At 38.1% G+C, this 15,220-nt stretch overlaps 1 protein-coding gene and 1 pseudogene across 2 annotated transcripts in view; both read right to left on the reverse strand.

Annotated features, from left to right (window-relative positions):
• LOC116304663 (delta-actitoxin-Avd2b 2) overlaps positions 1 to 15,220 on the reverse strand; it is a 45,157-nt gene that overhangs the window by 10,079 nt on the left and 19,858 nt on the right. The window lies entirely within an intron of this gene.
• LOC148907475 (uncharacterized) lies at positions 997 to 4,063 on the reverse strand (annotated as a pseudogene). Its single transcript, XR_016121143.1, has 2 exons — positions 1,870 to 4,063; positions 997 to 1,549 (listed from the first exon to the last, which is right to left on the reverse strand). The product of XR_016121143.1 is annotated as an uncharacterized LOC148907475 (transcript).

Here is a 15,220-nt window from a genome sequence, read left to right on the forward strand (position 1 = left end):
ACAGCGTATTCTATTTTAAGATTTTTTAATTGGATTTTTCATATTCAACATTTTTTTCACATTTAACTGGATTTTTCATATCATGTGCTTGAATTATCCTAGATTCTAACAGCGTATTCTATTTTAAGATTTTTTAATTGGATTTTCATATTCAACATTTTTTTCACATTTAACTGGATTTTTCATATCATGTGCTTGGATTATCCTAGATTCTAACAGCGTATTCTATTTTAAGATTTTTTAATTGGATTTTCATATTCAACATTTTTTTCACATTTAACTGGATTTTTCATATCATGTGCTTGGATTATCCTAGATTCTAACAGCGTATTCTATTTTAAGATTTTTTAATTGTTTAGCCTTTACCCTACCCTACGGCTGAAATTCAAACAGTGCTATTTTTATCTTTTGGCTTTTTTCTCCTCATCTTCAAGTACGACTTTTCTGAAATTTTAAGAATCTTATCATCTAGTAATATTGTAGTCTGCGCATAAATTTGGATGGAAAGTCTTGGGCAGAAAAAAAGCTATGACGCTGCTTGAAAATTCGATCCAAAATGTGAAGCATATGAGATTAACTGAATGGCAAATCAGTCTAAAAGTCGCAAAAATATAAGAGGAAATGTATGGTGTTTGACATCAGCGTCCTCAATAATCATACATTCTCTCTTACTTTTGCGACTTTCACAGGAAAAAAATTGAGATTCCAACCTGGTAGATTATTGGAAAAAATATGATTTAAGTTACCATTATTGGTAAATCATTGGTATCTCAGATCATATACCAATCAATTTCCAATCATATACCAAAAATGGAATGTTATTGGTCAATCAATGGTGTTACACTGGTATCTCTTTCTTGTGATACCAACAATATTCCAGTCATTTACCAACAATGCAGAAATAAGCTACCAAGAATGGAATGTCATTGGTCAATCATTGATGTTACACTGGAGTCTCCCCCCCCCCCCCCCCTCCCACTCCCTCTTGTAATAACAATAAAATTCCAATCTGATGCATGTGTAATTTGCTGATTATGATGCATGTTCTTGTTCATGTTTGTACAAAAAATCTTCTTATGCCTGTCTTGGTAACAAGGTCAATAGTAGTTCACTGTCAAATATTTACAGCTAGCTTTGCTGCCATCTTGAAAACTGTACTTGCCATGTACCATCTGCAATGCCAAGAATACTTTTGAAACTAATTTCCTGGTCTCTTGTTCCTTCTGGAACCCAAAAGCCATCTTGCTCAATGAAAAAACGTCCTTTGATGACTTTATTCTTTAAATCAAAAGACAATACTCTAGCTCTCCATGTATCATCTTGTTGAATTCCCATTACTGGTACCATGTCATTAGCTACTGGGTAGGAAGGAATGACAACTGTGTCAAGGGTAACTGGAAATAAAAGTACCAGTAGGTACATATTCGGTTTCATCATGATTTGCAAGCATGACCTTCAAGTTTATTGTTGATAGATCTCCAATGACTATATCATCACTTTTTTGGACAAGTGTTCCTCCCATATCACTGCAACCAGCCTCTTTGAATTGCTGTGAAACAAAAAAAAATTTTTGTTGGCCTGCAACATTAACAGCAAATATTTCTTTTAGCTGAACAATGACTTCACCACAATCAGGAGTTATAGCAACAACATGTTCATTTGTTTTGTACAATAGACCATTATAATGGTGAGTATCAGTATCTAACAATGGATTTGGTTGATAAAGTTTTTTAGCTTCAGTAATTGATTTTGCCCAACCCTTAAAAAGAAAGAAAAAAAAGATATATTAGATATATAAAGTATAATTGGTAGCAAATAAATTGCAGGAGGCTTGATAGGTTTTTCAATTTTATAGCTAAAATACTATACCTTTGCCACATCCACCTTTCTAGGATCATTTACAATTGTTTCATTCTCTTCTCTTCTCTTCAGACATTCACGGCGAGTTTCAGTATTTGCAAATAATGCTTCAATGTTTTTGCAGTTACTGGACTGACAAATATATCTCCTGACAGCACGTTCCTTTGTCCATCAAGAATAATTATCGAGACCACTGAAATTCTGAATATCCTCCTTCAAATGCACTAAATTGTGGAGAATAACTGTACATTTTGTCACACCCCTTCTTTCCTCTAGAAGAACAGCATAACGGAGAGCCATTGCATGAAATGTTTGGGCATCCTCTTCTGTCCATTCATTTCTGGTATGATTCTGTATAAACTCAACAATACGTGCAAGACATAACCATTCTTCCTTTTGCTCTTCTTATAACAAACCATCAAATACCACTTCTGATATTGGGTATGCAAATATAGAAAACTCTTCTGCTTTCCATCTGCCAATACTCTTGGTCAAATTTCTTGGATACCGTGAAGACTTGAACTCTGTTGTCCATGGTATGTTGTTAAGTCTCTGGTCAACCACATCCCAATTGATTCCACTGTTTTCATCATCTTTTAGATCCAAAAGGGCAGACTTTACGATGTTGAGAGAAAAGGTGTGCATTTGATCAAACACAGTATGTTCATCATAAAGAAAGCCATACAGTGGATACAATCTGTGAAGGATTGACAAACCTGTATAACCACTTTCACGGGCCTTTTGCTTTTTAAATGTTGTCCTTTCTTCTTCTTCAATGTCATACAAAATATCTAGGTTTTCAAGTATACTCTTCTTTTTTGATGGGCATCTGCATTGTTTCGTAAAATTTGAGTAGTAATAATGACAAGACTCTGGGACATATATGCTTGCTGTCAAATGGCAACGTCTGCAAGGACATTTCCCCATTTTAATGAATTTTCCTACTTCACATATTCCATGGTGATCACCAGAGAAGCAAAGGATGAGATGCCTATTAACTGCAAGGCCTTCTGGCTTTCCACATTGGTACAGCACAATTCACTTCAATCCCCTCAATAAAGCCATTTTCAATTTCTTGCATTAAAGGCTCAAGAAAAGGATCCAGCATGCATGGAGACTTATTTGGCAGTAGATAAGAAGGCACAAACCCCACTACATAAACTTCTTCAGTTTTGCTTCTTAGTTCTTTGGACATATTAGCTATCTGCAATTCTATTGCCCCTGAACCACGTGACTATTGATGAAAATGGCTGCCATCTATCCCAGTGAACATCATACGCTAAATTCCTGGGGTCTCCCTTAGTTTTCTTAGGTGAGTATTCAAATGCATGAAAGCAACTTGGACATTCTACTTGTCTCCTTTCTGAACTGCCATCACAGTAGAGAGACTGCAATATCATTTCTGCAGAAATGATTCTGTTGCAGCCATGCATAGGACATCTAGCTGGCAATACCCATTCACATTCAGGATCCCAAAAATAACTTAACTTTGCAAATTTCCTTCCATCCCATATCTCTTTTTTTAGTGAGGCCAGCCCCAATCTTGTTGGTTATCTTGCGGTAGCCATAGATCCCTTTCTCCCCAATGAGCAGTGATATTTTTACACATGGCAGATGATGAAAACCAGCGTTTCACTTTCTCAGCTACACTTAAAAATAGTAGGGAACTGTTCCTTTATTACCACAGTGAGAGCATAATTCATCTCTAGACTTCATGAGCCCAAACACGCATGGATGAGTGGGATTCAGGCAGCAGATATAAAATAGTTTTGGTTTACTGTCACCAACAGAATCCAACAAGACGCGCACCTCTTCCCACGTAGATGGCCATTTGGCTCGTCTCTCCTCATGATCATTTTCTACACAATGAAAGTCCCTACCCCATTTTAGCAGATCTTCAAACGTTCTGATTGAAAATCCAGCCTTAGTTTTCATATCAACTAATCGTAGAACTGCATCCATAATAAAATCTTTAGCCTCGTGCTTATTTTGCACGAAATCATCTTCAGCGTTTGTAACGTTGTCAAATTCCGCGCGCGGCAAACATTCATCGGTGTCATCCTCGAGGCTTCCTGAGTTTTCACTCTCCTCTGCAAACTCATCAGAATCTAAATCCATGGGAGAATAGAGCCTACCAGCTAGAGCACATATTTCTGATTAGCTGTCCTCGCAAAACTGAGTGCTACTCACCGTTACTGTCTCTGACTTGGTATTTATGTTACAAGAGCGACTTTCGGATACTTTTAGGCCTGAATCTGACATGTCTCCATCGAGAACAGTCGTCCTTCTTGAATGCCTTCATCCGGTTAACTGGTTGACCTTCACAAACTTCACAGGTGCAATGTACATGTCCTTGAAATTTGGAGTTTAAAAAAATATCTTCTTCTGAGCATTCACATTGACATATCTTAGCTACCAAATTGCCACTGCTTGCCATAGTTTTATCACAGAAAGTTGTCCGATCTATCTGGAAGAAAACATAGCCCTTGAGTAGTGACACTTCCAAGTTTTTATTTCTCTGTCCGCTGTGAAACAAATTTTACATCATGTTGACAACTTTGAATTGTTTCTTGTGTACCAAACAACCAATTAGGAATTTTAGCGCTACACTTTTATGTCTCGAAATTTACATATAAACAGGTTGTCTCTGAAATGCAGCGGTTCGAAGCCATAAACGCATGCGCATGATTTAGGCGGGAACATGCTTGTCTTGGCGGGAACGTTGACAACGCTCTCTTGCTTTAGCATTTTGGAGTACTGTTCGTCGAAATCTTTTGCTTTATACATCTTCGTTTCCTTATTTCTTCTGAAAAGTGCCGTTCTACAAGAAAATGGACGCTACTGAAAAGGAATTGGAGGTTAAAGATGTTGAAGGTACGTTGAAATGTTCAGTTTTAACACGACTTGCCGTTGTCAATTGCCGGTTTACATCAATTGCGCCAACAGAAACCCTAATATATGCCTCAAGCAAATCTGGACATAATATAATATGAATAAAATACCAAGCTAAACAATCGTTTTTTGAATAGAGTGGCCTGTTGAGAAGGTTGTTAGCTGGATGAAGGAAAAAGGGATTTTCTGAAGAAAGCAGTCTGTTCGAAGGTAAGAATTCCAATATAACTATGCGTCGATTCATTTTCCAAAATATAAGCTCATTAATCATAAATATGAATGTATTTTGACAATTTTCAGCTGAAGAAATCAATGGAAAAAATTTGATAGCGCTCGAAAAGTCAGACTTGAAAGATATTGGGGTAAAGACTCTAGGAAGAAGGATCGATGTAATGACAGAAATATCAAAGCTAATTGACACACAAAAGGGCGCTTCAAAAACTCATGACAAGTTTAAATCGTTTGGAAAAATTATTCTAAATTGTCTTTTTTGTTATAAATATTCCAAAGTCTATGATATACCTTTGTGGCCTAGATCGTGAAGCTATTATTAAAGCAAAATAAGTTTAGTTAGTGTAGACATGAATCTAATCTTTCTAATATAATCTTTCTAATACGAAAGTCTACTTTAAACAGAACCAAGAAAACCGTATGAAGCTAGAGGAGCTGGTAGCTACCAGTTTGATTAATTACTAGAATGATTTTCACATCACCGTGAAAGAAAATAGACCATTTAGTTTGTAATAGTTGATAAAGAACAAAAGAAAATCATTGGTTTAGAGTCTACTACTAACTATTAGTTTGCCTATTCTTTCACGATCATATGAAAATCACTCTATTTCTAGGCAAAGCAGTGGAAACCACTAGTAATTACTCAAACCCAGAATTCTTACTGTTTGATCAACCATGATTTCTGGGTTTGACTGAGAAGTGGTCCGGGTTGCCTTGCTTATAAGTTGCTGAGGATAATTCTATGTCATTTCTAGATGGGACAGACACAGATAAAGAATCAGATGAATTAGAACAAGATCAGGGACATAGCGATAATATATATGAAATCAATCGAAGAAGTGGAGGGGACACAGACTTGCTGGATGAAGATAATGGGGAAGCACAAAGATTAACTAAAAAGTACAATATTTTCAAGCATGAAAATCTTTATTGTCTTGGGTTTTATTGTGAGCAACTAAAGCATGTTGACTATTTTGAAGTATATTGTTATAATCACTATAGTTACCAATAAATCTGTTAGTTTATTTCAATAAAAACAGCACCATGTGATTCATTCTTGGTATATCCCATCATAGTCCTCCAATACAGATCCAAAATTGCTAATCCCCTTTTTGCTGGTTTATCATTGGTATATTTCTTGATATTCCAATGTTGGAATGTTAGTTAATTTTCCAACCTTGGAATATGTAACGTTTTGCCAATGTTGGAAATCTATTCAAAGAAACCAATCATTTACCAAGCACTATAACTTATCTATATTTCTATATCTTCACGTATTTCATAAGTGCTATGCGGTCCACATATTCTCATCTTTGTATCATAATTACCGCTACCTAACATCTATTTCACCCCGGCCTGCTCTCAGTCTGACCTCTAGCTCAGCTGGTAGAGCATCGGTAGTACAATTCCGAAGGTCGTGGGTTCGTCTCCCAGCGAGGTCGGAAATTAATTTTTCCGAATTTAATTCCAAGGGCTTTCGCCCGGAATAACCTCGTTCCCAAGCACTATAACTTATCTATATTTCTATATCTTCACGTATTTCATAAGTGCTATGCGGTCCACATATTCTCATCTTTGCAATCATTTACCAGTATTCTACCATTTAAGTACCATTGATAAGCCTATATTGGAATCTCTTTTTTCTCCTGTGTTTTAGAATTTTGCCATTCAGTTAGTATTCATCCAAACATGCTCAAAATTGGTAAAATTGCTAATTTTAGTGTGGTCTTTCTTGTGGCTGGGTTCATTTCTTATTTACATTAATATTTCTGCACTCGTCCCCAGTCTTTTTTGAATTTCGGAAAGGCCAATTGCCTTACAATCTCAAAAATACTTTTTACCGCTACCGCTACCGCTACTTTGTCGTATTTTATAACATTGTAATTGTACATTGTAAATAGTAGTTTAGCTATTTTTAGTGCGTTCCACTAGAACACATGAAAATTCATAATATAGAGCAAGCCGGTTGCTGTATATTTACTATTTCGAATTAATGATACTCAATACTCTTTGGTCTTGGAATACATATTCAATATGCCGTAAATTTAAAATTATGAATGGATCAAGGTGGTTTTACAAAATCTCAAAAAATTTCAATTTCAATACTTGTTCCATTTTTCTTCCTTAGTTTTTCCGAAGACGAAACGAATTTTGGCAGCAAAGCCGTTGACAACATAACGGCAATTAAAGCTCTACTGAATTGAAGCATTAGGCAGTCAGATAAACTATCCGTGTTGCCTTCAGTCAAAATGTTTGCCAAAATCGCGATATATGTCGATCTCATTGCCATTAAAAACGACTGTCAAGATGACCATCGGTGGAAATGTAGTACCTCTGCACCAAAAACCTAAAAATACAACGTAAGCTATAACGATAATGGTGATATGGAGGTGGACCCTAATGATTCCACTAATTCTGCACCAAATACCTAAAAATACAACGTAAGCTATAACGATAATGGTGATATGGAGGTGGACCCTAATGATTCCACTAATTCCTATTCGGTAAAAAGGCATCGTTACATGCATCATTCAGCGCCTGATTTTCACCGCTTGATCGTTACAATAAATGAACCAGGTGGAAATAACTTTCCCTTGGCACCTGTTCAGTACAGATTCGATAATGAACCGCACATGGTTCATAATAATCCTCACGGGAACTCAAAAAAACACGTCCCATTCATTCCAACTAAAAAAAGTACGATCACCAAACTCACCGAAGAATTGCAAAGGCATAAAAGTGTCAAGCGTGCCATTTTTAGAGTTGAAAGGTCGGAAAACGGTATGATGGCCTCCTCACAGTCATTTCTTCCAAGAAATGAGCGGCAAGGGAAATATCTAAAAAGAAAGATAGATCCAAAATCATCGGACCCTGTTTCATCTCTCCTGTTAATGCAACATGACCGAGGAGCAAGAGAAATTCTTAAGCGAAATACGTTTTCAAGATAACCAGCCTAATGTTATATTATTCAATGACAAACAAATTACAGACATCAAAAGATTTTGTACAAATGATGGTCACAATGCACCATTTTGCGTGGACATGACCTTTAATATGGGCAACTTCTACGTTGTGGTCACAACATATATTGACACCTGCAGCTAAAAAGTAGAACAGAAAAAGAGCCAGTTATGGTTGGGCCAGTGATGATATGTACCAAAAAAACACGACAAAGTTACCAACGATTATTCCAAAGGATGGTGTCAAAAGGACTAGTTGACTGTAAGAACCGCAATGATTATGATTTAAATGTGTCGAAATTGAAAGTAAAATGGGACAGACTTAAAAGAGAAGAGAGACGTGTTAAAAAATGCCACCTGAGCCGAAATTTTTCTCATATTTTGACAAAAACAAAAAAAGAGACATTATACAATAATTGCAGAGAATCGCCGACGAAATGTTTGACAATAATTGCCCTGAAAGTATGAATGCGGCTTTAAAGCAGTGGAACGACCACGGAAAAGAGGATATATCTCGAGTCGTTCAAAATATCAAGGATTTCATTGCAAAGCAGCAACATGACATCAGCTAAGCTTTTACTGGAATGTCTGGACCATACGAGGTTAAGCCCGAATACAAAGACCACTTGTCAAAGGAGTATTGGTTACTAGAATTTTTAGAGCGTCAGGCTGAACTTGACCGAGTCTCTGCCTTACCTCTTCAGGTTTCACATGAAAATGAGCCATCTTTAGACAAAATGGATAAACTAAAAGAGAGGTTTACAAGCAATCACGCGGAAGCTATGAAAAATAAAGTGAAGAGAATTATTGTTTCGTTATGCGCGAAAAGCATGATAGAATTCAGTAATAGATTCCTTTTTGCACGCACGCACGAGTAGCTTGCCTCGGATTAAGTTGAATTAGTACGTAAGTGACGCTAATTTAAATTCAGTTCGTCGAGTTTCAGAGCAAGCTACCGGGTAAGTCAGATCGCTTCAACTTTGAATATATTTTTCTAGATATGAGTAACGCTTTATTTTTACTTCGCTTTTTTTAGATTTCGAAAAAACTCGCATATCCAACTCGCAACTAGCAACTTGCTTCTAGCTTCATGTACGTAAGAAGAGAATAAAGTTCTGAAACCGTAGCTTGTAATATTTCGGTTATTGACGAAACAATTATAAACGGAAACATCCGGCAAGGATTTAGTGGGCCAAAATCCAGGTTAGTGCCTAGCGAGTCAGGACCTCATCCACACGTAATTACTTGTCCAGATAGGTTCAATTACATGTGTAGCAATTCATGCATTCAGTTCAAAAGTCAGGAGATTTGCAGCCACACACTTGCAGCTGCAACAAACAATGGTGAACTCAGCGAATTATTAGACATTTTCTTGTCAAAGGGGATGCAGACGAATTTGACCACATTAGCTACAGCAAATGTTAGTCGCAACTCAAGGAAGATTCCTGGGCAGACTTCACGAAAACGTAAAAGTGGAAGTGATGCGTCGTCAAGTAATGTGCGGCAGACTTTAAAGGAGGCCATTGCTAGCAATAAATAAGAAACATCTTTATTATTGTATTCTGCTCATCCGTCTGGCGATAACGGTATGCGTATCAAATTTACAAGGGTAGGAAAAGAAAAGCCGCAAAAACCTCAGTACAAACCTACAGAAAATACGCCATTTGAACTTATTCCAATCAAAGATCAGAGTTTGTGCTGGGTGTAGGGAGGAATCAAAAGACGGTTTGGATGAAATGCATGTCTTGGATTCCGTTTATTGCATCCGTCACAAGGAAAATGACTATTTCTTTCTGGAAACGAAAAACCAGTGGCTAAAGAAATTTGAAAACAAACACAACCATATTATCAAAGATTGTTTAATTGAAAGAAATCCCCATTTTGACCCTGACAATTTAACTCTGTGTCTCGATCACACTATCACCGACACTTTAAAGAGCTTACTTGTTCAAAGGCTGAAGTAATCAGTTCTCTTACCATTTCAAACCCGTGATTGCTGTTAATATGCAGCACCGACAGGGCAGAAAAGCGGGTTCTACTTTCGACGTTCATGCGTTAATAAGCTTTATGTTTCATAAACAGGCTCTTTTGGGGCTGCTTAACAAAATACCAAAATTTTGGGAAATTTAAGGAATGCGTATTTGAGATATAACAAAACAGAGCCCCAAAAACCGTAGCCCTCCCCCGCCAGTAATTAATGCCCTCTCCCTAGAATTATTAAAAACAGAAAGAAAATATTGCACTCTTAAGGTAGTTCCGGACCTTCCCACATGATATTTTGCTCAACCTCGTCCAATAATAGATTTGATAGGTAGTTTCGTGTTAGATTTTGTGCTACATTTCACCTACTTTTAAGATGTCTTATAAGCTGTTTCCTGTTTATAATTTTTGCTCAAAAAAGGAACATACCCAGATAATATGATAATATATGCTACATAATTATATAGAAACGATTTTATTGTGGTGCTAATCGAAATACAAGGGTCCATAAGGGGGTCCATATGGGGGTCCATAAAGGGGTCCATATGAGGGGTCCAGCGATTGTACCCTCCCCAGATTTGTCATGAGGCAAATTCAGGAGGCCATAGTAGGTGTTTAGTGGCTCTGTACAGAAAATATTTTGAGAAAGTAAATGCATTTTTAGAATCATTAGGTGCTTTCTATTTCAAGCCTCATCGTGACTCAAGTCTTTTTGAATACGAACAAGTTCCAGTAGGAATAAATAGCCTAAATCGTATTTTACCAAGGGATCTGTGTGAGAAAGCAGGTTTGAAAAGGAAAACTGTTCATTCATTAAGAATTACATTAGCTACTAAACTCTTTCAGGGTGGGACAGAAGAGAAGTTAATAAGGCAAAGAACATGTCATCGATCGAATTCCCTTTTGCGCTACGAACGCCCCTCAGGATCACAGTTAGAGAAGGTTAGCTCTGTTTTAGGTCCTCCAAATACTTCACCGACAATGCCTACTCATACTCTTACTAATTATGTTCAGATGATTTTATGGGTAATATGCCAAATTTCCATTTTAATTTGCTTGATGACTTAAGTTCAAGTTCAGTTCACAATGAGGTAACCAATGAGGTTTTGTCTGAAATTTATTTGTCGTCAAGTATTACAAATGCATGTCAGAGGAAAGACGTATCAGAATTTTAGCAATATGATGCAAGTGATGAATTATTGCCTCAAGTTCATATTCCAGAATTTGCAAGTGAATTTCACAATCTTTGGGATTTAGATCGTGATGTTGGTGATTACATCTTGGGAGAAATCCCAATTCAAGGAGATAATTCGGGTGATTTCAGAAATGTACCTCCAAGTTCTAATAGGTCAACAACAGTGCTAAGCAATCCCGTATTTAAGAATTGTTCCATTGTTACCTTTAACATAAATAAGTAGGATATGAGTTTTCTGAACACATCGTGGTCACGCAAGCCTCGTCCCTCCAGACAAGTTGCACACAGAGCCTGGCAAAGTATGGTATTTACTGGACTTTAATGTCTATCACCCCAAGAATCCAGACCAAATCAGAGTTTTGTTTGATTATTGTAAGGATGAGAATATGTGGACCGCGTAGCACTTATGAAATACATGAAGATATAGAAATATAGATAAGTTATAGTGCTTGGGAACGAGGTTATTCCGGGCGAAAGACCCTTGGAATTAAATTGATTATTGTAGTGCGGTCTACAAGAACGAATCTCTGAATCAACATCTACTGCAAGGCCCTGACCAGCTGAATTCTTTGGTTGGAGTACTGACACGTTTCTGAAACGAAGAGATTGCCATCATGTGCAACATCGAACAAATGTTCCACAGCTTCTTTGTATCCCCTGAACACGGAAACTATTTGAGATTCCTGTGGTTTGAAAAAAACTACCCCTCTGGTCCAATACTGGAGCACATGATGGATGTACAGTACACCTTTTTGGTGCGACATCTTCCCCTGGAGTGGCCAACTTCTGTCTGCACCAAACAGCAGAAACAAACAGGTCCAAGTACGGAGACGAAGCAGCTAATTTCCTTCTGAAAAACTTTTATGTTGACGATGGGCTGACGTCATCCCTACGACTTCTTAAGCCATCAAAATCGTGCAAGATGCCCAACAAATGTGTGCAGCCACAAACCTTCGCTTACACAAAAGTTTGCAAGCAACAACGCTGAAGTTTTGGAAGCTCTAGAAACCGAAGATCATGCTAAAGACCTCAAAGAACTTGACCTCCACAAAGACAGCATCCCAATCCAGAGATCTCTGGGCACCTATAGGTGCATAGAGTCAAACATCTTTGGATTTCGGATTGAACTAAAAGACAAGCCCTTAACTCGCCGAGGTACACTGTCGACAGTCAGCTCTGTTTATGACCCCTTGGGTTCAGTATCTCCAGTAATATTGGTCGGGAAGCAGATGTTTCAATCGCTCTGCCGCAAGAACACTGATTGGGATGACCCAGTACCTAACGACATATTGCCCCAATGGGAGAAATGGCGTTCACAGCTACCACTCCTAGAGAATCTTAAATATAATCGGTGTCTAAAACCACCAGGTTTTGGAACCCCAGTATTCTGAGAGATTCACAGCTTCTCTGATGCCAGCAACGCAGGTAACACAAATGAAGAGAACAAGCACCATGTTTACTTTCTAAAGTCCAGGGTCGCTCCATTCCATGGAATGGAATTCACAGCAGCAGTTATGTCCGTCAACGTAACTTCAATGCTCACAAGTGAATTAGACATCGTAGACAGTGGCTGATCCAGGATTTTTCAAAGGGAGGGTCCGTTTTTTTAAACTGTGTATAATTCTCTTTCGTTTAGTCGATGTTAGCCAAAAAAATTGGCTCTAATCACCTAACTTACAATATAGTAACGGACCAAGCTATAATAACACGACCCAACACAAAACTACTAATATTTTTTTTAAATTAAAATTTATATAAGACATTTTTCTTTTACCTAAAAGTTCAAACCTTCAAGGGGGGTTCCGTGGACCCCTTCGACCCCCCCTGGATCCGCCACTGGTAGACATATTCTTGACGTACCACACTTGCTCAGAAACCGTGCTTGGGTACATTAACGACGACGCTCAACGATTTCATGCATACATTAGGAACAGAGTCCAACACATCCGAGACCGTAGCTCCGCCGACCAGTGGCATCACGTTACAGGGAAAGACCATCCAGCCAACAAAGCCTCACGTGGACTAACTGCCCAAGAGCTCATAGAAAACCACCGCTGTTTCAATGGCCCAGATTTCTTGGAGCAATCAAGTCCAATTGTCTCAAACAAACACCAAGCAGAGATTCCCAGAAACGCTGGAGGCAACATGTTTCAAACATTCTTCTACACTGAATCGACTTGTTCCTGCCATAGTACGAATCCAAAGAATGATTGAAAGGCGAAGACCAAACAAGCAGTACAACTGGCATTCAAAGGAAGGTGCGCCATTGGATGTAAAAAGGCAATGGAACCAAGCCCATGACAAAGCGTTCCAGACCATCAAGGATATGATCTCGAGTGCATCTGTGCTGAGATACTACAATGTACAAAAGGATCTAACTGTCCAATGTGATGCAAGTGACAAAGGCATTGGTGCAGCCTTGCTGCAGAACGGTCAACCTCTTGCCTTTGCCAGCCGTGCACTGACCGATACAGAAACCAAATATGCATCCATAGAGAAAGAGATGCTAGCTGTAGAGTTTTCTCTCAACAAGTTTAACCAGTACGTCTACCCGTCGACCCGTCACAGTCAACAGCGATTATAAGCCTCTTGAGGCCATTGCACAGGAGCCACTAAGGAATGCTCCAAAGTGACTTCGAGGAATGCTGGATTCAAAAGTACGACATCAGAATCGTCTACAAGCCAGGACCAAAGATGTATCTTGCAGACACTCTGAGCAGGGCGTTCATTACTGGACAGAGAAGTCCTGGTGAAGAGATTGGGATTGACAGGACAAAAGAACGCATCCGTGAAAGTACAGCACAAGATCAGGTGTTACAACAACTTACAGAAGCGATCCTCAAAGGCTGACCAGAGAATGCCGGTGATGTACCTGCAACACTGATGCCCTACTACGGTTTCCGCGACAAGCTGGCAGTGCATGATGGGCTTGTCTGCAGAGGGGAGAGACTCGTGATTCCTAAAGATCTGAAACTGGTGATGCGCAAAGCAATTCACAGCTATTGACAGATCTTTGACATATTTTGCTTCTTATCTGTTTAGGGCACAGACCTATATCAAGCTTTTTCAAAGTTAAATCAGAGAAGTCGACACATTTTGATAAAATTAGTTGTAGACCTTCAGGAGCTGTTAAACGAAAGTCGTCCGTTAAAGCTGCTGATGTGACAGTGGTTCTAGAGGAGGCAAGGGCGATACAGATGTGATACATTAGTATATGAGGGATATAAACTTAAAAGGGGAACTATGAAATTTGAAAAAATATTGAAATTTAAATGAAAAATGAAAAGTTTTAAAATTGATGTACATCAAAGGGGTCTTAGTGAGGTAGACCCTTTTAAGTTTCCACTGCTCATAAATTAGGGATTGACTATTTGAAAAGTGATTTAATTTGACAATTGTTTATAAGGTACCAGGCCCTCGCAGTTGAAGAAAGCTCTTGAAAGGATTGAAAGACAAATGTCAAGCTTTCATACTATATTTTGATCAAGAGTAATGTGACTCCCGCATTTTATTCATTTAGTGCTTGTTTTGTCAAAATTCTATAAAATAATAGTAATTTATTTCCTAATCAATGCATTTAAAAATCGCAATGCTTTTTACAATATATACAATGATATAACAAAATATGTACAATAGTAATATAATTTGTTAAAATATGAAATTATTGTACATATATTATATTCATTTTAAGTTACTTTTTGCTTTTAATTCTGCAGGCTGCATCGAAAATCAGAAATGAGATGAGCCACGAGTTTGGTCTAAACCTTTCCAGGGCTATAACTGCAACTACCTCTAAAGACACTGGCAGTTCCAATGAAAGGGATGATACCCTATCGTTGGGGGCAATTGTGAGTCAGGAAACAATACTTTGTGCTGAAAAGGAATTGGCTGTCTTTCGAAAAGTACAACATTATAGTTTGCGAGTTGACAAAACAGGTTATAAGTTTTCAAACTGTCAGAAGTGAAGAACTAGATGCTAGGATAGAATGTGCTCTTGACAGCAACCCTCAACTTCACGCACGGCCACATTACAGGAGTATCATCAGAATTTCTTGGCACCCCCTCAACTTCCCCTTGCACCAAGAGCTGCAGCATCAGCCAG

This window comes from Actinia tenebrosa, unplaced genomic scaffold, assembly GCF_029948245.1.
Source record: "Actinia tenebrosa isolate PJP-AT-01 unplaced genomic scaffold, QUT_ActTen_1.0 PGA_scaffold4__44_contigs__length_22323623, whole genome shotgun sequence".
NCBI classification, from domain to species: Eukaryota; Metazoa; Cnidaria; class Anthozoa; order Actiniaria; family Actiniidae; genus Actinia; species Actinia tenebrosa.